A 14,262-nucleotide genomic window follows, 5' to 3' on the forward strand; every position below is an offset into this window, starting at 1 on the left:
TGAATTTGGTTTTACATGAGGGCAGTGGGATTTAAGACCCATAAGATGGCCTTAGAATTGATGAGAGGTCCTGTGCCCTTCTTTTGTTTGCAGTTATTAGATCTATTTTGCCTGAAGATGTGACCCAGACATTTAGAAAAAGGTTTTTGCCTTTTTCCAAGGCAGCCCTCTCTGCCTTCAGGAAATTCCAGGTGGTGGCTTCTTGTCCTCACAATATTATATGTAGCCCAAAGGGTTATTTTTCAGGAATACTATTAGAATTAGACTTTATCATTTTAAAGAACTTCATAATCACTTAGGGACATTTGAACAAATACAAATGCAGTAACATACCAGTTAATAACTAGACTGAATACACCAGTTAATAAACAGGCATTAGCACTTAATTTAATTAAATACCAATTAATTGTTGGGTTACTTATTTTCCAGCAGTATACTCAACAAACTCAGGTCAGTGCCTTGAACCCCATACTGAATGATACTTAGAAAGCAGGAAGGTGTGGAGGTCAGAGCAGAGGGAGCTCATTCTGGAAGTGGGACTCGGATCCAGGAGCCTTGACCTCTGTGCTGAGTTACCCGTCCACTTGTGCTCTAGCGACCCCTCTCCTGGTCATGTGTCTGGACTGGCAGCTGGAAACTGGCTCTCTCTTTGAAGATTTTTAAAGAGCCGAGGGGGCGGGCCACGGTGGCTCAGTTGCAGAATTCTCACCTGCCATACCTGAGACCTGGGTCTGATTCCTGGTGCCTGCCCATTTAAAAAAGAAAAAAGTGCCGAGGGCTGGAGTGCTGGTCAGGGCAGAAGAAAAACCCAGTCGCAGATTAAGCCTCCAGGTTAAGAGTGAGTGGCCACAGAAGGCTGCAGCCATTCATGTGTCTGCCCATCCTGCTGGGTTCCCACCCCCAGGCAGCTGTCACCCTAGCTCGCAGGAACCTGGTCCCACCCCAGTTGCCACCCTGGCCCTGGACGCTGGGGTGCTGCCTGTGCGCACAGCCAGGCTCTCGCTCTCGGGCTTCACAGGGGGACAGAGGGTGTCGCTTTGCACCGAGCAGGACATCACATGGCCTGTTGTTCTCAAAATCTGCCGCACACATTTTTGTCATTTGTTGCTTTTTACCTCATGAAGACCTTTAAATGCTTGAAGCCTTTGGGTGGGAGACTTGGAGATTCTGGTGATAAGATGCCTCTTATGTGACCTTTAAACATTATTATTTTGAGTATTGATATGAGTAGTGAAATAATTTTACATTTTAACACTATATTTAAATATTTCATTGTAAACTCTTCAAATTAAAAAATAAAAGACAGCGTTACAAAGGATGAACCCTGAAAATGTAAAAATAATTTGGATTTTCTCTTGGTTTTATAGGTCATTGTGAATTTATTCTTTAGCTTTTTTGTCTTGTGATTATTTTTCTTTTCTTTCCTTTTTTTTTAAAATGAGAAAAAAGAAGTGTGATGGCATCTTAGTCACCCTCTTGTGATTACTCCAGTGAGACATTACCGTTCCGCTCTGAAGACGCTATTGTCAGATGAATACTGTATTTTCTTCAGCTGGCATGCATGCATTTGGACTTACAGACAGAGTTCTTTGGATTGTGGCTTAATTTTCAGTTTTTGAGTCAATATGGATCTGATCTTCGCATGACCTTTTATGTGAATGCTAGCACCATTTGAAATATATCTATTTTTTAATTTTAAACATTTCTTTCCACCTCCCACCCTTTGCCTTATGGTTTTCTTGGTAAGCAGGGGTCTATTATTATCTGTTAACTTGTCACTGTATATGTATATTTTGGAAGGTATGAGACCCACAAGCACAATGATCATTTTTATTCATTTGAAACTTCAGCAGAGTAGATATCTGCATGCTTTATGAAGTTACTTTGTATGGGAGCCCACAGGGGCTAGAAATTAAAATTTCTTTGCTGCCAGGGGCTGATGATACTGCTGCTATTAGAGAAAGTTGAGCTGTGGTACCACATCACATCGGTTTCACAGGAAAAGATAACTAGTTTATTTTAGAAGTATGAATTTTGGTCTGTTTGATTAGAATTGCAATAAAAGAAAAGCTTGCATTCATAAGGCATTCATTCTGTTGTAAATGTTCCTTATATTTATTTTGAGAGGAAGGAGCTGTGATTGTAGCCAGGTGTGGTTATGTTTTTGCGTGTTGTAGTAATTAATACTGTTCTCATTCAGTCTGATTCTGAGTAGCATCATTTTATTAGCTAATCTTTGTGTACTCATTCTTTGTATTTTTACTTGTTTTCATTACCATTTGCTATTATGGCATCCAGTTGTTTGCAGTGGCAGTTTGTTGGCTGTCAGGCCTGTTCTCTACTGGAAGACACCCAGAGGCACTGGCCTTCCTGCATCCTACATATTTTGGGGGCCATGGAAGCTGCCCAGAACAACACACTGACCTGGCTGACTCACACTGCCAGGGAAAACAACCAGGATGGTCACTTGTTACGGTGTCATCAGAAGCCTTTGCTCAGGTTCCAGAATATGTTCATCCTTTCACAAATTGTGAACAGCGTATTTTAATATTATACCAGTTCAAATATTTCTGTAAATGTCCCTCCTTCCCTATAAGGGTTGTGTTAAATGAGAGCTAGTGGTGCATGTTCTCATTGAAATGCTTAAATCATATGCCTAATTCAGCCAAATCTAACTACTTTTGAAAGAATTAACATTTCATGCAGCAAAGTGGGCTTAGTTAAGAACTTATTTAGAGAGCTCTAAGGAATTAGGTAATAAATAAAGAAACAGCAGTCATTTTCTCTTCTGCTTTCTTTTATCCCATTTCCCTCACCTTAGTCCTAGGATATTGTGAAAAAGGTAACTGAACAAATGTTAGGTTTTATGTAGGCAAAACCTGAAAGCATTTCTCCCCCAGTTCTTTTGCAGCTAACTTACCTAGTACAGCATTCTCCAGAGGACCCCTTCAGAGGTGTCAGAACCAAGTGCACAGAGAATCAGTCTAGGAAAAGCATTTGAATCGTTAAGAGTCACATGCTTAGTAATCAAAAGAGGTATTTTGTAGTTTGTTCAATAACTTCTAAACTTTGATTCATTTGCTATCAGTAATTCACTGTGTGGACATTGTACTCTGGGATTCGCCCGAGTACTCTTGTCATTCTGCCCAACCAGAATCAATTTCCTGCCAGTGACAGTGTAAGCTCTGTAAGGGAGTCACATTTGATTGGCATTGTTGGTGTGGATGCTTTTTAGTTTAGTTTTTTTTTTTTTAACTTTTAAAATTAGTGCAATTTTTTGAAATTGTCCTATAACTCCTGGAACAATGATGAAGGGGCTATGGTCTCTTTCCCAACTCATGGTTTTATTTTTTTATTTCCATTCTGCTACCTTTTCTGCTTCTCCAAGGACCAAATACTCCCTTAGCACTGGAGTGTTATCTCCATGCTCAGCCAAAGGCTGGTCTCTCCAGCCTATAACTGTTCTTCATTTGCCACTAACTTTGCAAGCACAGCAGCCACACTGTATAAAAAGCACCTGCTAAGGGCTCCTGGGAAGGTGCCAATCAGCGCAAGAAAAAAGAAAATGACCACAAAAGAGAGAGAGAGAATCTTACTTGGACACGCATTTTTAGGGAGGATTGAATGTGAAAGAGTGGGGGGATAGCTTTCCCCCGTTCATAAATTGGATTGTAAATCTTGGGAGGTCATTTTTCCCCATAGCAATGTATCTTGTTTTTAAATGAAAGCTAATTATAAAAAAAGGATTGTCCTACTCAACATTCATTAGGCTGTCAATACTTACATGGTAACTGTTAAGACAGAAAAACTGAAGATTTAACTAATCACATGGATTCTGTTAACAGTGATCTGCATTCTACAAGAGGTACTTTTCCATTATGCAAGTGTGAAGCGGTGCCAATGAGCATAAAGCGGAAGTGTAACTAGTGATTTGACTTCAGCATTTCCAATGCAGCATTATCAATGGGCTTTTAAAAATCCTTTGTGAGTAATATTAGCTTTCACTTTTGTTGTTAAATTATGGAAGTGTCATTATAGAGAGCAAGTTTGCCTTGATTTTGTTTAAAATGACATCTGCTCAGTGCCCAGAAATAAATTGACATATTTTTATAAGTATACTTTTTTTGTAAATTGTGTTCATTCTTGAATAAAGTGAGTTCAGTGTTGGCTTGTAGATATTAAAAAGAAAGTATTGATTTTGATTCAATAAATGTTTTCTTGCAACCTGGTGTTTTTTCCTTTCAATTGAGTTGGTTTCTTTTTCTCTCAAGGATCATATTTACCAGCATTCACTTAGAGCACCCTTCAGTGTTCTTGTACTTTCTGACTCTTATGATACAAAACTAATTTATCAGTTTTCTCTTTAGAATGAATTTAAATTTTTATAATCACAATTTTTAACTTCATAGTTTACTTTAGATTTTAACAAATGCTAGTTGGAATGATCCGTAAATGTTTGAAAATACAACTTTTTATAAGAAAATATCTTTTTATAAGGTGGGAATGAAAGTTATTCAGGAAAGGTAGGTAAAAAGAGAAGATAAGTTGGGAAAGTTTTTTTTTTTTTTAATAGTTTCTGTTTCTCCAACTTTTGTCTACCAAAATCAAATGGTAGCTGATTTTTAACATTACCAAATAACCACTTGAATTTCAGCGCTGAAGCATCTTGTCCTCACGGTATTATGCATAGCAATGAAATTAGTTAAAATTCAGTGAAATCAGAAATTCTCTTCTTCATCCATATTTCAAGTGTTTAATAAGTTTCATGTAGCTATTAACTACCTTACTGGACAGTTGGAGAACATGTTTATTTATGGAAAGTTTGGCCAATGCTGGTTTAAAGAACTCACTCATAAAATAGTTTAGGACAGTGGTTCACACTGGGGCTGATGTCTGGTTTTCCCACTGGGTGAGGTTTGCTGCTGGGATATAGCCCATAGTCATAGCCTACACGACAGCTCCCCCACAACAGCTTTATTTGGCTCAAAATATCAACGCCACAGTTGAAAATGTGATTTAGGATAGAGAACATATGTATGTCTGCATACTCACCATATACTTTCTGTGAAGATTCTTCATTGCATTAGGCCATGTGCATATGTCAGTGAGGTGCTTTATTGGACAAATAATGAGATTAGATACAGTTAGGTTTGGTATATTAAACCTAAAAATAGAAAAATCAGAAAAATATCAGGAAAGCATTTCAGAAGTTCTGATAACCTTTATCTTCGTCCATGACAAAAGACTCTAAAAGGAAATAGGACTTAAGATGAAATTCTTTAAAACAAAATTCTGACCATCCAATTAGACATTATCCCAATTAAGAATAAAAGAAAATAACTAACACCCTCACTTAATCAAAATACAGCTGATAGCAAAAAATTGCACAGACTGAATTCTTAAGTCCTTTTAATCAAACTGTATCTGTAGAATTAATGAGCTTAACTCTTTTGGAACAAAGTAGAAACCGGGAGCAGAGCTGTTAACCCGTACCTTTTTTTTTTTGGCCTCTGGTAAAGGTAACCACAATGGATAATCATAAAAGCCTGTACCACTGTATTTTATTTATGGTATGTAACCCCACTTTTTACTTCTTACACGTTCTAAAATGCAAATGTAGAAACTAACAAAAAGGCAGGGGATGGAGGGATATAGGAACATTGTATGTGTATGCTACTGAAGTTAAGTTGGTATCAAACCAAACATGATTATTACAGATTTAGAATGTCAAATTTTAGACCCATGATAACCAGAAAGAAATCAGAGACTCAGAATTGTAATATGCAAAAAAAAAAAAAAAATCAAATAAATATGACAGTAGACATTAAGATAAGAATTGAGGGACAAAAAAAATTTATAAGACTTACAAAGACCAAATAGCAAAATGGCAGAAGAAAGTCCTCCATTATTGGTAGTTTAAATGTAAATGGACTAAGCTCTCCAGTCAAAAGGCAGAGATTGGCAGAATGAATTTAAAAAGCATGACGCACCTATCTGCTGTTTACAAGAGATTTAAATTCAAAGACACAAGTATGTTGAAAGTGAAAGGATGGGAAAAAATATACAATGCAAATAGTAACCAAAAGAGAGCTGGGATAGTTATACTGTCATGAAAAAACAATCAGACTTACAAGAAAAAAAAAGTTCACGAGATTAAGGAGTCAATTCAACAAGAAGGCATAACAGTTAAAATATATATATGCACTTAATAGCAAGCCCCAAAATATATGAGGCAAATATTGACAGATTTGAATGGTGAAATTGGCAGCTCCACATTAATAGTAAGTTTCAAAATAGCATTTTCAATAATGGATAGAATGTCTAGGGAGAAGGTCTAGAGTAAGGAAATAGAAGAGTTGAAAACAGTCTAAACCAACTGATGTAACAGACACATATAGAACTTCACTGTTGTTGGCAGAATACATACTGTTCTCTAGTCCACAAAAATCATTCTCCAGAACAGACTATTTGCTAGGTCACAAAACAAGTCACAATAAATTTAAAAATATTTAAATCATATAATATATATTCTCCAACCACAATGGAAGGAAGCTAGACAGCAATAGTAGAGGGAGAACTGTAAAATTTGAAAATAGGTAGAAACGAAACAACATACTCTTAACCAATGAGTCAAAGAAGAAGGAAGGCATAAGGGAAAGTAAAATATCTTAGGGGAATGAAAATGAAAACACAACATAGCAAAACTGATGAGATGCAGCAAAGGCAGTGTTCTGACAGAAATCCATAGCTCTAAATGCTTACATTAAAAAAAGAAAAAGATTGTAAATCAAAGACCTAAACTCAGCTGGGGGATCTAGTGAAAGAACAGGAAACTTAATCCAAAACAAGTAAAAGGAAGAAATAACAGATTAGAGTGGAGGGAAATAGAAAATAAAAAAATAGAGAATCAACAAGTAAAGTACAGAATAAAAAAGTAGAGAATTAACAAAACCAAACTTTGGTTCTTTGAAAAGATCAATATTAAGTGACAAACTTTTATCTAGACTAGAAAAACAAAACAAAACAGGACACTGATAAATAAAATCACAAATGAAAGGGGGGACATTGCTATTGCCCCACAGAAATAAAAAGGACTATAAGAATATCTGAACTGTACATGTACAAATTAGATAAGCTAAAATAAATGGACACAAGCTAATAAAGAGATGGAATCCGTCACCAAAATCCTCTTAAGAAAGAAAAACCCAGGACCAGAAAGAAGGCTTCACTGATGAATTTCAACACATTCCAAGAAGAATTAACACAGTCTCAAAGCCTTCCAAAACACTGAAATGGAGGGATGACTCTGTAACTCTTACTATGAGGCCAACATCACCCTAATAAACAAAGTCCAAGAAAGACAGAAGAAAACTACAAAACAGTATCTCCTCGGAATACATATGAAAAATCCTTAACAAAATATTAGCAAACCAAATCCAACAGTTCATTAAAAAATATACACCATGATCAAGTACATATTGATCATGATTAAATATGCAAGGGTGGTTCACCATAAGATATCAATGAATGTAAAAAGTGCCATGTGTTCTAGTTTGCAAGCTGCAGGAATGCAATATACCAGAAACAGAACACCTTTTAAAAGGGGAAATTTATTAAGTTGCAAGTTAACAGTTCTAAGGCCACAAAAATGTCCTAATTAAAGCATGTCTATAAAAATGTCCATATTAAGGCACCAACAAGAGAGGTTACCTTCACTCAAGAAAGGCCGATGAAGTTCAGGGTTTCTCTCTCAACTGGAAAGGCACACGGTGAACATGGCCACATCTGCTAGCTTTCTCTCCAGGCTTCTTGTTTCATGGCGCTCCTCTGGGGACTAGTATTCCTTCTTCATCTCCAAAGGTCTCTGGCTGTGTGGGCTCTGGTCGTTCTTGTGGCTCACTCTCTTTCTCCAAAATGTTTCCTCTTTTAAAGGATTCCAGTAAAATAACCAAGACCCACCTGGAATGGGTTTAGTCACAACTCCTCTCTCTATCAAAGGTTAATACCCACACTTGTGTGTGTCACATCTCTGCAGAGTTAATCTAATCAAGCTTCCAACCCGCAGTGCTGGATAGGGATTAATATAAACAGTAACTTCCAAAAATGGATCCAGATTAAAAACATGGCTTTTCTAGGGCACATAATCCTTTCAAACTGCCACATTCTACTCTCTGGACCCTAAAATAGAGACATGTTTTTCCCATAAACAAAATACATTAATCCCACCACAATATCAGAAAATCTTAAACTATTTCAGTTACAATACAAATAGAATACAAGGTTAAAAGCAGCACAAAGTCTCATCAAAGTCTGTTGCAGACATCGTCTATTCTCAGGCAAAATTCTCCTCTGGCTCCAACCTGTAAAACTCAGAACAAGTCATCTGCTGCCAACATAAAAAGGCGGGACAGTCATTGGATACATATTCCCATTTTCATAGGAGAAACTGAAAGGAATGCAGGGGTCACTGGACCCAAGCAGTTTTGAAAATCTGCAGGGCAAACTCCATTAGATTTCAAAGTCTGAGAGTCATTGAACTCCCAGACTTTAGAAAGTGTCAGTCCCACCCTTTCCAAAGGCCTGTACAGTAGCCTGCCTCTCTCTGCATGCATCCTTGGGGGACACTGGGGAAAACCACCTTTTTCTTGGCTCCACCCTCTCCTAGGCTCTCTGCCATCACCGGGGCACGTGCTCAACCCCTCCATGTGGTGGCAGCCAGGCTCTCCCCAATCCCCAAGGAATGTACTTCACCCTCTCCAAGGCCTGGAGTTATAATGCTTCCACTGCAATGAGGTGGAAGGCCCACCCTCTGCCTTCCTGTCAGACTCACCCTCTCTATGTGCTTGGTGGGTCTATTCTCCTGGCCCGAGGTTTCTTGACTTTAGACTTTAGCTTCCATAATTCTGCTCTGAAGTCATTTTTCCTCCCATGTGTCCTTTCTCTGTCCCTCTCAGTCCAGACTGGCAGTGGCTCTGCTTATACAGATCCCACAACACTCTTGTTGGCTTTCTATGCAGTAGCCTTGGATCATGCCCATCAGACAGAAGGATTTTCCACAAATCCACAAAACTCCATCTGCAGTCCTGACTTTTTCTGAAATGGCTGACTGGTTCCACATTTGGCCAAATTCTCATGTGGGGCACCATTCTCTGGGGTTTCCCTTCCTGGAAGCCCAGAATTTTCTAGAATATTAATTTCTAGTTTCTTTGTAACCAAGAATTCAGTTCTCAGCATATCTCTTTCCTGTTGCTATAAGCCGTAAGGAGAATCCAAGTCATGCTTTCCACATTTAATTTGGAAATCTTTCCCAAAGCCATGAATATCCAAGTTCATAGCTTTTAAAATCTATCTTCCAGCCAAAGCCACTAGTCAATTTTGCCAGATTATCTGACATTTTAAAACAAGTATCACCTTCCTTCTAGTGTACAATAACATGTGCCTCATCTCTGTCCAAGGTCCTATCATAATACTTTCAAACTACTGCACCATGTTTACAGAATGAAGGGTAAAAAACACTCATTTGCAAGGAAAGGTGTTTAACAAAATTGGGTACCCCATTGTGATTAAACACATAGAAAACTATAAATAGAAGAGAATGTTCTCAATATCATAATGGGCATATATGAAAAACCCACAGTTAACATCATACTCAATGGTGACAGACTGAGAGCTCTACAAGACAAGGATGCCCATTGCTACCATCATTATACAGTATTGTAAGTTCCAGCCAGATCAGTTGGCATGAAAAAGAAATAAAAGGCATCCAAACTGGAGAGGACGAAGTGAAACTCTCCCTATTTGCAGATGACATGATCGTATATATAAACAGAAAATCCTGAATAATTCACAGCAAAGCTACTAGAGTTAATAAATGAATACAGCATAGTGGCAGGGTACAAGATCAACATGCAAAAATGAGTAGTGTTTCTCTACACTTAGTAATGAACAATGTGAAGAGGAAATCAAGAAAAAATTCCATTTATAATAGCAACTAAAAAGATCAAATATCTAGGAATAAATTTAGCCAAACATGTAAAGGACATACATTGAAAACTATAAAATAATTCTAAAAGAAATCAAAGCAGAACTAAAGAAATGGAAGAACATTCTGTGTTCCTGTATTGGAAGACTAAATATTGTTAGGATGTCACTTCCACCCTATGTGACTTACAGAGTGAACACACCCCCAAACAAATTCCAGCTGCCTTCTTTGCAGAAACGGAAAAGCCAATCATCAAATTGATATGGAAAGGTAAGGGGCCCCGGATAGCTAAAACTATGTTGAAAAATAAGAACAAATTGGAGAACTCACACTTCCTGATATAAAGACTGATCACAAAACTGCTGAAAAAAAAAAATCATTGTATGGACATGTAGACCAAAGGAAGAAAATTGAGAGTTCAGAAATAAACCCTCACATGTATGGGCAGTTGTGTTTTTTGTTTGTTTTTAATTGTGAAAAATAACATATAAAAAAAGCGATAAATTACAAAGCACACCACAACAATCTGTTATAGAACAGATTTCAGTTTGGTATGGGTTACAATTCCACAATTTCAGATTTTTCCTTTTAGCTGCTCCAAGACACTGGAGACTAAAAGAAATATCAATATAAAAATTCAGCAGTCATACTCATTTGTTAAATTCTATCTTCTGTTACAACCTCACTTTCTCCTTTGATGTTTCTTCCAATCTTTAGGGGTATTTGGGCTATGCCCATTCTAACTTTTTCATGTTGGGAAGGGCTTTTGATAATATGGGATGGGGGATTGAACTAGTTGTCTGGAGAGTCTGGCCCCTCTGGGTTTCAGGACTTATCTGGCCTAGGAACCCATCTGGAGGTTATAGGTTTCTGGAAAGTAATCATACTGAATGGAATCTTTGTGGAATCTCAGATAAAATCCTAGGTGTTCTTTAGGGTTAAGAGGAATGGTTTTGGTTGGGGTTTGGTAAGCCATGATAAATAGCCAATATCTAGCTGAAGCTTACCTAAGAGTAGCCACCAGAGTAGTCCCTCAACTCTATTTGAACTCTCTTAGCCACTGATACCTTATTTGTTATAATTCTTTCCCCCTCTTTTGGTCAGGAAGGCCAGGCTCATCCCTGAGAGTCATCTCCCATGTTGCCAGGGAGTCTTTCAACCCTGGATGATATGTCTCACGTAGGGAGGAGGGTAAGGATTTTACTTGCAGAATTGGGCTTAGAGAGAGGCCACATTTGAACAGTAAGAGGCTCCCTGGAAGTAACTCTTAGGCCTGACTATAGCTAGGCTTATGGAGCTTCACAAGAGCAAGCCTCAAGATTAAGGGCTTAGCCTATACATTAAGAAGTCCGTAATGTTTGAGACAATATCAAACAGTATCAGGGGGTTCCCTGGTGGTAAAGTTTAATAGTTCTATATATTTTCTCCCATCCCTAAAGGGACTCTGCCAATACTGTTTAATTACAAATCAATTTTTGACAAGGGTACCAAGTCCACTCAATGGGTAATAGTCTCTTCAAAAGATTATGTTGGGCAAAGTGGATATCCATATGCAAAGGAATGGAAGTAAAGCCCCATTTCACACCATATACAAAACTTAAAATGGAACAAAGACCTAAATATAAGAACCAAAAATATACAGTATTTAGAAGAAAACAGGGAAGATCTTCAGGACAGTGTTTTAGGCAATGGTTTTTTAGACTTTATACCCAAAATACCAGCAACCAAAGCAAAATAGATAAATAAGTCTTCATCAAAATTAAAAACCTAATCAAAAAGTTAAAAAACCTACAGAACAGGAGAAAAATGTTTGGAAAGCACATACCAGTAATGCTTTAATACCCAGAATACATAATGAAATTCTACAATTCATCTACAAAAAGACAAACAACCCAATTAAAAAATAAGCAAATATTTGAATAGATATTTCTCCAAAGATGAAAGATAAGTGGTCAAAAAGGACATGAAAAGATGCTGAATATCATTAGCCATTAGGGAAATGCAAGTCAAAATCACAATGTGATTCCACCCTACACCCATTAGGATGACTACTGTTAGAAAATGGAAAATAACAAGCTTTGGAGAAGATGTGGAGAAATCGGAACACATGTTCATTGTAGGTGGGGATGTAAATCGATTTAGCCACTGTGAAAAAATTTGGCATTTCCTCAGAAAGTTAAGTACAGAAATACCATATGATCAGGAACTTCATTTTTGGGTTCATACCCAAAAAATTTTAAACGGGGCCTGGAATAGATATTTTTACAGTGGTTTATAGCAGCATTATTCCTAGTTGCCAACAGATGAAAGAAATCCAAGTGTCCATCAACAGATGAATGGATAAACAAGACTGATGTATACCCACAATGGAATATTATTCAGCCATAGAAAGGAAAGAGCTCTGATACATGCTTCAACACTGATGAACCTTGAAGACATCATCTTCAGTGAAATAAGCCAGACCCAAAAGGTCAAATACTGTATGGGCTTAGTGATGTAGAATTAGAATAAGCACATTGATAAGAGTCAGAAACTAGAATACAGAATACCAAGGACTGGGGTGAGGGTACAGGGTGGGCATTAATGGTTAATCGGAACAGAGTTTCTGGTTGGGGTGATGAATGGTGGTGATGGTAGCGTAAGGCTGTGAAGGTAATTAACACCACTGAATTATATATTTGATTGTTAAGAAGCAAAACAGGTTGTGCATATGATCTTAGAATAAAATAAAAAAAATAGAGACTCACAAAACCTAGAGATAAGTGAACAGTTAGCTAATGAGGTTCAACTTAAATGTAAGGGAATGGATAAACTGAAGGCAGTTCATTGATCGGTCTATAAGTAATATTGCCATATCGAAGGTAAACATGAATGAAAGGGGTTGTATAGAGCCATGTATCCCACCAATTAACACTACAAATATAAATAAGTTCTTGCATGAAATACTTCCATGGTATGAATCTTGTACAAAAGAATCAATAATAGAGGAGTATAGCAGGAAAACTAGTATTGCATGCTATGGTCTGTGTTCAACAGGAAGACATTAACAGTACCACAGCAATAGCAGGAGTAAATAGTTGGGGGAGAAGGACAACAGCTAAGGGGAGGGTTGGATGTTTTATATGTCGAGGGTGTGTTTATTGGTTATTTTTCTCTTGGGGCAATGAAAATTGTCTAAAATTGAGAGTGTTGATGATTGTACAACTACATGAGGCTAATGTGAGACTTGGATTGTTTACTTTGGACGTTATCTGTGATACCCAATGGATGGAGGTGGCTGAAGGATACATCGACTGAGAAGTAGAATGGTAAACTGTGTACATATGATGGAATATTGTGTGGTTACAGAAAGGAACAAAGTCATGAGGCATGCAGTGAAGTGAATTAAGCTGGGGGACATTATCTGGTCTAAAAGAATCCAGAAACAAAAGAACAAATATAGTATGGTCTCTTCTAGAAAATTGGGGCCTAGATTATAAGCTCCTGTAGCGGTCACATTTAGTCTAGAACTGTAAATGTTATTTCTAGATTTTGAGAGGCTGTGCTATATATGTATAATCTAGTATCTCCCTGGAACTGTGGCTACCTGTGGGACACCTAAGACTCAGAGTTGGAGTTCTGCAGGTCTGAAAGTCAGCATTGCTCCATACAACAACTGCTAAAGAAACTAAAAAAGAGATCAGGCTTCAATTAGAGATAAGAATGAAGTTGATCAGGTTGAGACTAAGGTAAATCAGGAATACAGGGGTAAGGATTACAGTGTCTGTATTTTAGAACTTCACCTACTATATGAGACCAAAGGAAGAGAGCTTTATTTTGTCCAAAACCTAAATTTTATGTAGCACACAATCTAACTCAACCTGTAGGATAGATCATTTAAACAACCCAAGCACACAGAGCCCAGAATGAGAATGAGGGCTTGTAACTCTGTATAGCTTAATATAATACCCGGATACATCCCAGAGAATGTTGGGCAGATAATTTAAAAGTATTGACAAAGTCCCTTAAAGGATAGGAGAAAAAATATGGAACTATTAAACTTTACCAGAGGGGAAACCTCAAATACTGTTTCAAACATTACAGTATCAGTGGCTAAGAAAGTATATATAGAGTCGAGAGGCTATTCTGGAGGCTACTCTTACCTGAGCTTCAGCTAGATATTGCTAAAAACCATGGTTTGCCAAACCCCAACCAACATCATTCCTGTTAACCCTTAAGAACATGTAGGGCTCTATCTGAGATTCTACAAAAGTTTCATGCATTAAGAGTACTTTCTAGAA

At 37.5% G+C, this 14,262-nt stretch overlaps 2 protein-coding genes across 8 annotated transcripts in view; one reads left to right on the forward strand and one right to left on the reverse strand.

The window, feature by feature from the left end:
• Positions 1–4,174, forward strand: part of CDC42SE2 (CDC42 small effector 2) — a 130,276-nt gene extending 126,102 nt beyond the window's left edge. For 4 of the 7 annotated variants that reach the window (XM_077138368.1, XM_077138371.1, XM_077138365.1 and 1 more), the window contains one exon: positions 1,443–4,174. The gene's annotated coding sequence lies outside the window, so the exon portion shown is untranslated. Of the gene's footprint in view, positions 1–1,367 lie in introns of all 7 variants that reach the window. The other 3 variants (XM_077138366.1, XM_077138367.1, XM_077138369.1) reach the window with 3 other exon arrangements.
• A 909-nt stretch (positions 4,175–5,083) lies between these two features.
• Positions 5,084–14,262, reverse strand: part of RAPGEF6 (Rap guanine nucleotide exchange factor 6) — a 316,707-nt gene continuing 307,528 nt past the window's right edge. Inside the window, exon 30 of the transcript XR_013166664.1 lies at positions 5,084–5,112. The gene's annotated coding sequence lies outside the window, so the exon portion shown is untranslated. The remainder of the gene's footprint in view (positions 5,113–14,262) is intronic.

This window comes from Tamandua tetradactyla, chromosome 20, assembly GCF_023851605.1.
Source record: "Tamandua tetradactyla isolate mTamTet1 chromosome 20, mTamTet1.pri, whole genome shotgun sequence".
In the NCBI taxonomy this organism is placed as follows: Eukaryota; Metazoa; Chordata; class Mammalia; order Pilosa; family Myrmecophagidae; genus Tamandua; species Tamandua tetradactyla.